General features: G+C 50.7%; 1 protein-coding gene across 2 annotated transcripts in view; it reads left to right on the forward strand.

Moving 5' to 3' along the window:
• LOC135977338 (rho GTPase-activating protein gacV-like) overlaps window positions 1–14,066 on the forward strand; it is a 954,030-nt gene that overhangs the window by 857,511 nt on the left and 82,453 nt on the right. The window lies entirely within an intron of this gene.

The raw sequence follows: 14,066 nt of genomic DNA on the forward strand, positions 1-14,066 counted from the left end.
GCAAAAGGTAGGGAAAGGCAGAGATTCCATCATTCCAGACCTGTCAAGGTATAACACATCCACTGCTTTCCCCTCATCCACAGAGCCAGTTATCTCGTCATAGAAGGCAATTCCTTCCTTTACTTTTGGCCCAATCCTCTAATTTGTCTAGGTCCCTCTGTATCCTATCCCTACTCTCTAGCCTATCTACCACTCCTCCCAGTTTAGTGTCATCGGCAAACTTGCTGAGAGTGCAATCCATCCCATCATCCAGATCATTAATGAAGATATTGAACAAAATCGGCCCCTGTACCAACCCTTGGGGCACTCCGCTTGATACCGGCTGCCAACTAGACATGGACCCATTGATCTCTACCCGTTGAGCCCGCCGATCTAGACAGCTTTCTATCCACCTTATAGTCCATTCATCCAGCACATAGTTCTTTAACTTGCTGGCAAGAATACTATGGGAGATCGTATCAAAAGCTTTGGTAAAGTCAAGGAATAAGACCTCCACTGCTTTCCCCTCATCCACAGAGCCAGTTATCTCGTCATAGAAGGCAATTCGGCTAGTCAGGCAAGCCCTTGGTGAATCCATGCTGACTGTTCCTGATCACTTTTCTTTCCTGTACGTGCTTCAGAATTGATTCCTTGAGGACCTGCTCCATGATTTTTCCAGGGACTGAGGTGAGGCTGACTAGCCTGTAGTTCCCCAGATCCTCCTCCTTCCCTTTTTTAAAGATGGGCACTACATTAGCCTTTTTCCAGTCATCCGGGACCTTCCCTGATCGCCTTGAGTTTTCAAAGATAATGGCCAACGGCTCTGCAATCAAATCAGCCACCAACTCGTTTAGCACCCTTGGATGCAGTGCATTCGGCCCCATGGACTTGTGCTCGTCCAGCTTTTCTAAATACACCTTTACCCCAATATAATGCTGTCCTCGGGAGCCAAAAAAATCTTACTGCGTTATAGATGAAACCGCATTATATCGAACTTGCTTTGATGCTTTGATCCGCCGGAGTGCGCAGCCCCGTCCCCAGAGCGCTGCTTTACCGCGTTGCATCCAAATTCATGTTATATCGGGTCACGTTATATTGGGGTAGAGGTGTAGTCCTGAACCACTTCTTTCTCCACAGAGGGCTGGTCATCTCCTCCCCATACCGTGCTGACCAGTGCAGTGGTCTGGGAGCGGACCTTGTTTGTGAAGAGGCAAAAAAAGCATTGAGTACATTAGCTTTTTCCACATCTTCTATCGCTTGGTTGCCTTCCCCGTTCAGTAAGGGGCCCACACTTTCCCTGACCACCTTCTTGTTGCTAACATACCTGTAGAAACCCTTCTTGTTCCTCTTAACATCCCTTGCTAGCTGCGACTCCAAGTGTGATTTGGCCTTCCTGATTTCACTCCTGCATGCCTGAGCAATATTTTTATACTCCTCCATGGTCATTTGTCCAATCTTCCACTTCTTGTAAACTTCTTTTTTGTGTTTAAGATCAGCAAGGATTTCACTGCTAAGCCAAGCTGGTCGCCTGCCATATTTACTATTTTTTCTACACAGCGGCATGGTTTGTTCCTGCAACCTCAATAAGGATTCTTTAAAATACAGCCAGCTCTCCTGGACTCCTTTCCCCCTCATGTTATTCTCCCAGGGGATCCTGCCCATCAGTTCCATGAGGGAGCCAAAACTCTGCTTTTCTGAAGTCCAGGGTCTGTATTCTGCTGCTCTCCTTACTTCCTTGTGTCAGGATCCTGAACTCGATCATCTCATGGTCACTGCCTCCCATCCACTTTTGCTTCCCCTACTAATTCTTCCCACTTTGTGAGCAGCAGGTCACATTGTACAGACAAAGGCGCTTCTGTCCTGTGGAAGAAAACAAACATGGCACATCCTGTGCAGGTCACAAGAGCTGAGCGCTCACCATCCATATCACCTTCCTTCTAAGAGCTTCCTCAGCTGTTGCAGGGACTACTCAGAGAAGCCTGTAAAATGGAAGCCTCAGTGGGCTCCAGGGCCGGCTCCAGCATTTCTGCCGCCCCAAACCAAAAAAAAAAAGCTGTGATCGACAGTGGCAGTTCAGCGGCAGGTCCTTCGCTCCTGGATGAAGTGAGGGACCTGCCGCCCCCGAATTGCCGCAGGTGCCGCCCCTCTCCCTTGGCCGCCCCAAGCACCTGCTTGTTAAGCTGGTACCTGGAGCCGTCCCTGGTGGGCTCTCTTCCGATATCTCTTCCTACACCTGGCAGTTAGTGCTTGGCTTATGCCCTGAAGCAGGAGGGTTGAAACCCTGACCCCCAGGTCATTTATCCTGTCTCTGGGAGAAGAGTCGGGGTTGTTACCTGCTCCTGCAAACCTGGCAGCTTTTCAGTTTGAAACTTTTGTTTCTCCGCTCTCCTAGGAGCAAGCCCCAGAACCTGTCTCTTAAGGAGGCCTGTTAACTGCTTCTGCCTCCAAACCCTGTTGTACCCAGTTATCTTTAACTGCCGCCAACTCAGCCACCCCGCATCCCTCTGGGTGCCCTAATGCTGCCCCCATTTTCTTCTTAATCTCATCCCAGATTGACCCTTTAACTGGAATGGGCCCTGATTTTTCCGTATCCCTTAATCCAAAAAATCCATTACCCCTGCTTGCCAGAACCCACAACTACCATCACGAGAGTCCGCCATAATAACCCCCTCCAAGCAGCTGTGCGCACTGTTGGGGAGAGGGACTTACAGGCTGCCACCCACCTGTCCGACGCAATGCATGGGAGTCATGGCACCAAGATTTTCGAGGGTTTATCCCTTCACCCTCCACTCCCTGGTTCTTCTCACGTAAACAGAGAGCTGCAAAACTAGAAGTCCGAAGGTGCAGACAATTTGATGTTTATTGGGCTTAGATTCCAGCAAGCAATGAGTCCAGTTTCCTTTTGTCTTTTTCCCTCGACCTACTTCCTGTTTGCCCCCAATTTGTATAGTAATAGTCTCAACTATACCTTAACCAATCATTTTATGGAAATTTAACTAACCAATCCTAACATATTGTAACATGATTATCTAACCAATTATATCCCAGCACCTTAATTGGTTTACACCCAGCAAAATTAATTCTACAGCAGACAGAAACAATCAAAGAACCAGACAGATTCCATACAGTTTAACAATGGAGAAGTGGGGACATAAAGACAAAATAACAAGAAGTGGGGGTTTCACAATCACAACTATTGATAGGTGAGTTCTTGCCAGACAGGATGCTGTGAAATTAAATTTTCTTTAACCATCTTAAGATTTGTCTCTTTACCTGGCGGTGATGGGCACTATCGGGACAGAATCGCCTTTCTAACAGCCCAATCCCCTCTTATTTCAATGGGAGCGGCTGCGCGGCGCTAAATAGGCTGCGGCCGCGCAGCTTAGAGGGAACTGAGATGTGCAGTGGCGCAGAATTCCCCCAGGAGTAAAGTTCATACTGCTGGCTTTGCTGGCGCCACCACAGTGTCTGTTGGGCAAATGGTGGAACTGCAGCACTTCTCGGTGGCCTTTCTGGAGATCCCGGCAGCTCTAGCCAGCTTCTTGGTGGCTATTTTCCTGCTGAGAGCCACTGGCTGGTTCTTGTGGCTTGTCCTGGGGCCCAACTACTGCTGGCTGACTGTGAAGGAGCCAAGGTGCTGGTGATCTCTGCTAACCCGAGCCCCAACTGGATGTGGTTCTTGTTCTTCTGCACAGCATCGCTCGTGGAGAACAAGGACCTGCAAATGTGCATTCATATTCTATCATTGTTTGAACAAGGAGGAGTCCTGTGGCACACTAAAGACTAACACATTGATTTGGGCATACGCTTTCATGGGCTGGAACCCACTTCATCAGATTTATGGCACTCCCAGCTATCTCCGTGACACCACAGATTTCCTGAGAAAACTACAATGCATTGGTGACCTCCCAGAAAACACCATCCTAGCCACCATGGATGTCGAGGCTTTCTACACAAACATCCCATACACACGTGGAATACAAGCTGTCAGGAGCAGTATCCTTGATGATGACACAGCACAACTTATTGCTGAGCTCTGTGACTTTATCCTCACGCACAATTATTTCAAATTTGGTGACAATCTATACCTCCAGACCAGTGGCACCGCTATGGGCACCCACATGGCCCCACAATATGCCAACATTTTTATGGCTGACCTGGAACAACGCTTCCTCAGCTCTCGTCCACTCATGCCCCTTCTCTACCTACGCTACATTGATGACATCTTCATCATCTGGACCCACGGGAAGGAGACCCTGGAAGAATTCCACCATGATTTCAACAGCTTCCACCCCACTATCAAGCTCAGCCTGGACCAATCTACACGGGAGGTCCACTTCCTAGACACCACCGTACAAATAAGCGATGGCCACGTTAACGCCACCCTATACCGAAAACCCACCGACCGCTATGCCTACCTTCATGCCTCCAGCTTCCACCCCGGTCACACCACACGATCCATCGTCTGCAGCCAAGCACTGAGGTACAATCGCATCTGCTCCAACCCCTCAGACAGAGACCAACACCTACAAGATCTTCACCAAGCATTCTCAAAACTACGATACCCACACAAGGAAATAAACAAATCCAGAGCCAGACGTGTACCCAGAAGCCTCCTGCTACAAGACAGGCCCAAAAAAGAAACCAACAGAATTCCACTGGCCATCACCTACAGTCCTCAGCTTAAACCTCTCCAACGCATCATCAGTGATCTACAACCCATCCTGGACAATGATCCCTCGCGTTCACAGACCTTGGGAGGCAGGCCAGTCCTCGCCCACAGACAACCCGCCAACCTTAAGCATATTCTCACCAGCAACCACGCACCGCACCATAACAACTCTAACTCAGGAACCAACCCATGCAACAAACCTCGATGCCAACTCTGCCCACATATCTACACCAGCAACACCATCACAGGACCTAACCAGATCAGCTACAACATCACCGGCTCATTCACCTGCACGTCCACCAATGTTATATATGCCATCATATGCCAGCAATGCCCCTCTGCTATGTACATTGGCCAAACTGGACAGTCACTACGCAAGAGGATAAATGGACACAAGTCAGATATCAGGAATGGCAATATACAAAAACCTGTAGGAGAACACTTCAACCTCCCTGGCCACACAATAGCAGATGTAAAGGTAGCCATCTTACAGCAAAAAAACTTCAGGACCAGACTCCAAAGAGAAACTGCTGAGCTCCAGTTCATTTGCAAATTTGACACCATCAGATCAGGATTAAACAAAGACTGTGAATGGCTTTCCAACTACAGAAGCAGTTTCTCCTCCCTTGGTGTTCACACCTCAACTGCTAGCAGAGCACCTCACCCTCCCTGATTGAACTAACCTCGTTATCTCCATACTGATTTATACTTGCCTCTGGAGATTTCCATTACTTGCATCTGAAGAAGTGAGGTTCTTACTCACGAAAGCTTATGCTCCCAATACTTCTATTAGTCTTAAAGGTGACACAGGACCCTCTGTTGCTTTTTACAGATTCAGACTAACACGGCTCCCCCTCTGATACTTCATCAGATTTGTTAGTCTTTAAGGTGCCACAGGACTCCTCCTTGTTTTTGCTGAAACAGACTAACACAGCTCCCCCTCGGAAACTTATCTTTGTTTAATCAATGAAAGCAAACTAGAGCCTCAGAGGACCGGAACTGATTTTAGACGATGGACAGGTTTGCTCGGCGTTTCCCTGTCCATTTCAACAGGGAAAATGTTGAACGATTAAATTCATTTCACATCCCCATTCAGTGGAACTCCTGAACATACAGGAGATGGATATGAAAATATATTTCAATTAAAAAAGAACACATTTAAGAGAGCACCTAGACTTGAATCAGCAACCACCTTATCTGTTGTCAAATGTGCTACCACGGGGCTCTATGAGGCGGTAGAGTATTAGAGCCAGTGATCTTGAAGAGTGTGAAGGAGACACTTATTTCAAAGAGCTTCTCTTACATTCCCAGACATGGGTGGTTTTAAAAATGGGGTTTCATTACATTTTCTATCTGCATGTAAACACACAGCTTGCACAATCCCCACAACTGCTCAGTCTCACCAGAGCACAACTTTGGAGGACCCACACCCAGCTCTGCGGCCTTTAAGCTCTTCAGCATTTCTCCAATGCCTTAAAGCCACAGGGCACATCATGTAACTCAAACCCCTTAATCTCTATATCATTCATGACTGAATTCCCAAAGAATTCCCTTCTGACCAGAAGCAGAGAGCTCCTGGGAGTGTCGGCCACACCCCTGTGCCCTGGAGTAGAGGGGCTCTGGCAGGGGCAGGGCCCATAGTGCACACTTTGTTCTAGTTTGCACACTTGCTGGGTCTGTGGGAGAATTCTTGTCTCCCATACAGCAGGCCGGGCTTAATTCATGGCCAGTGTAGACCTGAGTTTTATGCTTAGATGTAAAAATTGCAGAATTGAAGCTTGAAAGACAGGCCAGTTCCCTCCCCTGCCCCCATAGCATTTCACATCTTGACAGCCAAACTCGAGGACTTTCTGAGTGATCTGTCCTAGTTCAACTGTACGGTGCTGGGGTCCATGTAGGACTCACTGGGTGAAATTCTCTGGACTGTTATGGCAGGTCAGGTAGAGAGAGGGAGGGGCCTACTGGAGGCGCTTAGCCCCCTGCCTGGCAGTGCTTTTAAAAGGAAGGAAGGGGATGGGAACCCCCCTGCCACTGGAGAATGTGGCCATTGATCCCACTGCCTCTCACATGCGACACGAGCGCTCAACCACTTGCGCTAATTCCACTGGACACAAGCAGCTGTCCTCAGCCCCCCTCTCATTCCAGAGACCACAACCACCCTGCGGCTGCCCACGGCTCCTTTCCGAAAGGGCCGCTTCTCAGGCTGGTTTCTGTGGGCCGGCTAGCTCAACTGGTGAGAGCGTGGTGCTAATAACACTCTAGGATGGCAGGTTTGTAGAAATGTTGGTTGTGCCCAGAACCTGCCCCTCCAAATACCCTCCTTCACACACCTCCCTAAGGGTTAGGGTTTGGGTTTGCGTTTGGGTGAGGGTCTGGGGTGCAGGCTCTGGGAGGGAGTTTGGGTGCAGGCTCTAGGCTGGGCAGGGGATTGGGGTGCAGGAGGGGTGAGGGGTGCAGGCTGTGGGAGGGAGTTTGGGTGGGGGAGGATGTCTGGGGTGCAGGCTCTGGGAGGGAGTTTGGGGGCTAGAGTGGGTGGGTGTGCAGGAGGGAATTTGGGGACAGGAGGGGGGTGTCGGGAGGGGGGGTGCAGGCTCTGAAGGGGGCGGGGGCTTCGGTGCTTACCTGGGGCACCCCTCCGGCAGCGGTTCCTAGGCGGGGCGGGCCAGGAGGTCTCCATGCGCTCCTGTCCCCATCGCCCCCGCAGCGTCCCATTGGCTGCAGGGGCATTCGGGGCAGGGGCAGCGTGCGGAGACAAAGCCCCCCCCCCACCCCGCCACAGGGACATGTTGGCAGACACGTGGAGCGAGCGCGCAGGAAGCCGCTCAGGCCTGCTGTACTGCCGGTGGTGGCAGTGGGGCCATTTTAAATCGCCCAGGGGCAGCAGGTGGGGCAGCAGGTGGGGCTGGGTGATGCGCAGGGGCGGCAGGCGGGGCCAGGGGAGAGACCCAGCCCCAAACTTTGCTGGAGCCAGGCCCCTGGGCCAGGAATATTCCTGGTGCCCAGCACCACGCGCCCATCTAACTCGCCACCTATGGCTTAGGGCCTGGGGCGTTTGGAGCTGACAGACCAAAGGTCTCTTCCCCTCCCCTCAGGGATGTCTCTAATAACTGGATCTGGCGGCTGCAGCCCGTGGGTTTGTTCCAAGGGGAAGTCAAACTGCAGCACAACAAGGACAATGTGGCCTCACCCAATAGGTCCCTGGAAGAGGATGGGGCATCTGCTCCCCGACTTGTGATGGCAATGGGCAAACCGCACCCCCTTTCTGGGACTCCAACAAGGATCTGCTCAGGCAATCGCTGGGTGTGTCCTGCCCGGCTCCCCCCTCAGACTCTCCTGGGCCAGCCAGGGAGACAGGGACAGGAGCGAGGTCTCCAGAGACAAAATCCTGCAGTAACTCACCCCCCCTGGGGAGTCTTTTCATGCCATGGAGCAGTGGATGGCCCATTAGCAAGGCTCCAAGCTAGGCCCTTGAAAGCCGTCCTCTCCCACTGGAGGGACGAGGAAGTCTAGAAGCTGAAAATAAGGAGCAGGATCTTGGCCAGTCTCCAGGATGCAGCTTTCCATATTAACCAACCAGCTGGTGCACACGGGTCCAGAAGCTGGCGATTTCTCCTGTGGCTGCTAGATGGCTCTAGATGGCCCAGTTTGGGGTGCCCCACGACAGAAAGGGTGGCCTGCCCTGCTCAGGCCATCAGGACTCAGTGGTCAGGAGGGGCGCTTGGGGACAGGAGCTCTCTGTTGCTGAAGGAGACGGAGACCCACAGCCTGTTAAACTCCCTAAGCTGTCAGGGAAGCTGAAGGTGTCAAAAGGGGAGAGCTTTAGCCGCAAGCTCAGCTAATCAGCACTGAGACTCTGAGGGGTGGGAAACTGATATTTCCCCCCAGATGGCCCAGGGATGGCTCAGGTCATCTGTGGGGATCACTCTCTGAGCAGCCTTCCTGCCCCATCTCTTTGGGAGGGCTTCCCAGAACACAACGAGGGCTAGAGAGCAGTGGAGGGAGGGAAGCAGGGAAAAGAGAAACCAAAAATGACGAACCCCAATGTCCCCAGTAATTCTGAGGGACAATGGCCTAAGGTGTGCAGGGGAAATTCTCGCACCTTAACCTAGAGTTTTCCATGCCTTGAATTTGGCCAGCACCAGGTGGATCAGGCTGCCTAGGTACCAAACCTCTCTGGGGCTCTTACCTGCTCCACGGGGATGTCTGTCTTCTCGCTAAATTAGCAGTGGGAAAGGGGAAAACTCCAGCGAGGCTCCCCTCGCACTCACGGACATGACCCAGAATTCTCTCTCAGTCCTCGAGGGGAGACCTTGAGGAGGAGACTCCCTGCAGCAAAGCCATTGCCCCCACCCTGCAGCCTCTTTTACCTGCCCGTTGTCATAGACTCTCTGTGAGGTCACCGCCTCCCAACTTCCTGTGACCAATCAGCTGAGGTCCTGCAAAAGGCTATTGTGATGTCACTGCCCTGGCCAGTCCCTTTGCATGTTTGAGCTGCTCCCGCTGTGTTACACCCCCACCCCCAATCATTCAATGTTAGTTCTGGGATCAAGCAGGCGACACATGGAAACATCAGCGGCTGCTCAATATGCCACACTCAGTTTTGCAGAGATTTGGAGACGTTAAGGCAAGAAGAGACCTTTGGATCATCCAATCATGGAATCATAGGACTGGAAGGGAGGTCATCGAGTCCAGTCACCTGCACTCAAGGCAAGACTAAGTACTATATAGATCATCTCTGACAGGTGTTTGTCTAACGTGCTCTTACAAATCTCCAATGATGGAGATTCCACAACCTCCCTAGGCAATTTATTCCAGTGCTTAACCACCCTGACAGTTAGGAAGTTTTTCCTAATGTCCAACCTAAACCTCCCTTGCTGCAATTTAAGCCCATTGCTTCTTGTGCTACCTCAGAGGTTAAGGAGAAAAATTTTCCTCCCTCCTCCTTGTAACAATGTTTTAGGTACTTGAAAACTGTTCTCATGTCCCCTCTCAGTCTGCTCTTCTCCAGACTAAACAAACCCAGTTCTTTCAATCTTCCCTCATAGGTCATGTTTTCTAGACCTTTCATCATTTTTGTTGCTCTTCTTTGGACTTTCTCCAATTTGTCCGCATCTTTCCAGAAATGTGGTGCCCAAAACTGTATACGATAATCCAGTTGAGGCCTAATCAGCGTGGAGTAGAGTGGAAGAATTACTTCTCGTGTCTTGATTTCAACACTCCTACTAATACATCCCAGACTGATGTTGGCTTTTTTGCAACAGGTTACATTGTTGACTCTTATTTAGCTTGTGGTCCACTATGACCCTTGGATCCTTTTCCGCAGTACTCCTTCCTAGGCAGTCATTTCCCATTCTGTATGAGTGCAACTGATTGTTCCTTCCTAAGTGGAGTACTTTGCATTTGTCCTTATTAAATTTCATCCTATTTACCTCAGACCATTTCTCCAGTTTGTCCAGATCATTTTGAATGTTCATCCTATCCTCCAAAGCACTTGCAACCCCTTCCAGCTTGGTATCATCTGCAAACTTTGTAAGGGTACTCTCTATGCCACGATCTAAATCATTGATGAAGATATTGAACAGAACCGGACCCAGAACTGATCCCTGCAGGACCCCACTCGTTATGCCCTTCCGGCCTGACTGTGAACCACTGATAACTACTCTCTGGGAACAGTTTTCCAATCAGTTATGCACCCACCTTATAGTAGCTCCATCTAGGTTGTATTTCCCTAGTTTGTTTTTGAGAAGGTCATGTGAGACTGTATCAAAAGCCTTACTAACGTCTAGATATAGCATATCTACCGCTTCCCCCCATCCACAAGGTTTGTTACCCAGTCAAAGAAAGCTACCAGGGGTTGGTTTGACACGATTTGTCCTTGATAAATCCATGCTGGCTATTGCTTATCACCTTATTATCTTCGAGATGTTTTCAGATGGACTCCTTAATTATTTGCTCCATTCTCTCTCCTGGTACAGAAGTTAAGCTGGCTGGTCTGTAATTGCCTGGCTTGTCCTTATTTCCCTTTTCATAGATGGGAACTACATTTGCCCTTTTCCAGACTTCTGGAATCTCTCCCATCTTCCATGACTTTTCAAAGATAATAACTAAAGTAAAGCTAGTCCATTGGGTGTGTGAGCAGGTAAATCGCCTCCCTCGCCCAGCAGCGCCCCCAGGGCAATGACCCAATGCCTCCCCCTAACCACAGGGACAGAGGCTGAAAGTCCATCTGATGGCAGGTCAGGGGCTGGCGTGGAATGGGCTGGGATCTCAGCCTGGGCCCTAGTGAGGTAGGTGACCTGTCACACACAACCACACCCAGCAAGGCCTGCTCCGATTTTCTCCCTGTTTGTGAGTCCCAGCAGAGAGACCAGGGACTCATTGGTCCATGGAGAATGGGCTCCTCTACCCCAGCTGGGGGCTGCAGGCCAATGGCCAAGGGCAGCGGGTGAGGGGAGCTGGCACTAGCGCTCCTGCAGGGTCCATGGTGTGGGATAAACAGAGAACTCCAGTGTCCAGGGCTCTCCGGCCATGTGTCCATTCCACGGCAGGAGGGGATCTGGGACCAGAGCGAGGGGGCCTGGGGCAGGAGTCTGGGACGCAGCCATCGGGGAGAAGGAGGGAATTCAGCTGTGCTGGGGAAGCTGTGCTGAGCAGAGATGCTGCTGCAGATGCAGCTAGTTCCCTGGGTGCGATGTCGCAGCACTTTAACTACATGGTTAATACAGAGGTTGCAGCTCAGCTGAGTAAAGTGCTGCACCCGTTTTAATGGTGTTAGGGGCTTTGCCAGGCTATACGACTGAGGTGCAGCTTCATCCTGGCCACTCCCCTCTACCCCTGCTCCACTCCCTCCTCCTCCAGCCTGTCCATGCCCCCCCCCCACCCCCCGGAACACTCCTTGGGCCTGCAGCTGCTGGGGGGAGGCACAAGTGGCACCTCTGTTGGAGGAATTTCCCAGGGTGGGGGAGGGCTTTACACCTTCCCTACAGCCCCTTTGGCCCGCGCTAGCCAGCATGGGAGCCAGAGCACTGTGGTGGGCTGGGTCCAGACTTCAAGAATGTCTCTTGATGTAGGGTCCGAACCCGGGATACTGCCTTGAAGTGCGTAGGTGCTGGTTCTCTGAGGGGCTGGACCCCTGCACTGCCCATGGACTCAGATGCAGTTGGAACAAGGTCCCTGCAGTTCAAAGAGATAAATGCGGGTAACCAAAATGAGGCCATTGTTGTACATTTAGGCTTTACCGCCTTGCCCATTAACAACAGTAGGTGGGCTAAGGCTCATTGTTAGTCACTGTTTATACTTGATCACGGCTGACCTGGTCCTGGTCGTAAACAGAGGCCTGGCAGTGAAAGGTCCTGATTCTATCCCCAGCACCCAGAGACAGATGATCCCTCAGGGATGTAATGACCCTGGGGGATATTTTACACTCATGATCTTTCCCATGGGCTGGGGAATTCCACAGTCTCATCCCAGGGCTGAGAACCTCAGGGTTAAGTTGCACAAAGTGAAAATAACTGAAATGTGACCCCTGCGTTGCACACTGTGCTGTGCTGTCCTGGGCAGATGTGGCTTTAAGCTGGTGTCCAAGCCGCATCCCACTCTCAAGAAGGACTGGGCCAAAAGAGCTGATATTCAGTGGTACTGCCACTGCCCGGGTCCTGGCCACCGGTCCGAGGGGTGCTGCGTTTTATTTTAATTTTAAATGAAGCGTCTTAAACATTTTAAAAACCTTATTTACTTTACATACAACAATAGTTTAGTTCTATATTATAAACTTACAGAAAGAGACCTTCTAAAAATGTTAAAATGTATGACTGGCACGCGAAACCTGAAATTAGAGTGAATAAATGAAGACTCGGCACACCACTCCTGAAAGGTTGCCGACCCCTGACCTAGGGGTTACAGTGGACGAGAAGCTGGATATGAGTCAGCAGTGTGCCCTTGTTGCCAAGAAGGCCAATGGCATATTGGGCTCCATTAGTAGGCACACTGCCAGCAGATTCAGGGAGTGATTATTCCCCTCTATTCGGCACTAGTGAGGCCACACTTGGAGTATTGCGTCCAGTTTTGGGCCCCACACTACAGAATGGATATGGACAAATTGGAGAGTCCGGGGGAAGGAAACAAAAATGTTTGGGGGGTGGGGGGACTGGAGCACATGACCTATGAGGAGAGGCTGAGGGAACTGGGCTTATTTAGTCTGCAGAAGAGAAGGGGCGGGGGGGGGAATTGGCTAGCAGCCTTCAACTACCTGAAGGGGGGTTCCAAAGAGGATGGAGCTCGGCTGTTCTCAGTGGTGGCAGATGACAGAACAAGGAGCAATGGTCTCAAGTTGCAGTGGGGAGGCTCTGGGTTGGATATTAGGAAACACTATTTCACTAGGAGGGTGGTGAAGCACTGGAATGGGTTCCCTAGGGAGGTAGTGGAATCTCCTTCCTTAGAGGATTTTAAGGTCAGGCTTAACAAAGCCCTGGCTGAGATCATTTAGTTGGGGTTGGTCCTGCTTTGAGCAGGGGCTTGGACTAGACACCTCCTGAGGTCCCTTCCAACCCTGATCTTCTATGATCCCAAGTCAGTCTCCTGAGGGTTGGAAAAGAAAGGGTCAGACGTGGGAGTGGGCAGGGAATTCCCACTGAACCTCAAAGCACAGAGTGACCTGTCCAATCTTATAGCCCTGGTTCCAGCTATTGAGAAAATTGCTTCTGGGCTTTTTCTAGGCTAGTTCAGATCATTTGTAGATGTGTCGTTTGGGTTATTTCTCCCCCCACCCCCCCGCCTCTTTCTTTTAGTATAGTGATGCTAAAACTTCTGTAACTAATACAGCCAAATAATGAGATGAATAGTGAAGCAGGTTTAGCTACTTCATAAGAAAATGGGTAAATTTATTTCCGATTTTGAGTCTTAAAAGATTTTCTGAGATTTCAATTTTTGAATGTGCAAGTGTTTTATTGCCCCTCCTGAATTGTGGGTTTTCTCTCCTGGTGAAGGCTGTTTGGTCACATACTTTGATATTAGCTTAGTTTGACAGGATGTAGCTCAGATGCGGCTGGGAGTCGGGGAGCGGAGCAGGCAGGAGGCCGGGTCGCTCTACTTATGGGTGAGGGCAGGCCCAACCTCTTCTGGAGTCCTCAAGGGAGTGGGGGCGGAGCAGGGGCTGGTGCCCCACACAGCTGCACACTTTGCGTATGGGTAAGGACGGCCCTGAGGGGCTGCACCCAAGACTGAGGCTCTATTGCGCTCGGTGTCGTATTAGACACACACATTGTGAGAGGCAGCTCGTAGGGGAAGGAGCTTCAAGTCTAACTGTACAAAGCAGAAGCAAGGAGGAGTGTGTGGGTGTCAGGAGCGTCTCCGTGATTACGGCCAGGCTTGTAAACCAAGTTTTCAACTTCTAATATATGTGAAAAAACAACAACAG

This window comes from Chrysemys picta, chromosome 24 (assembly GCF_011386835.1).
Source record: "Chrysemys picta bellii isolate R12L10 chromosome 24, ASM1138683v2, whole genome shotgun sequence".
NCBI lineage: Eukaryota > Metazoa > Chordata > Testudines > Emydidae > Chrysemys > Chrysemys picta.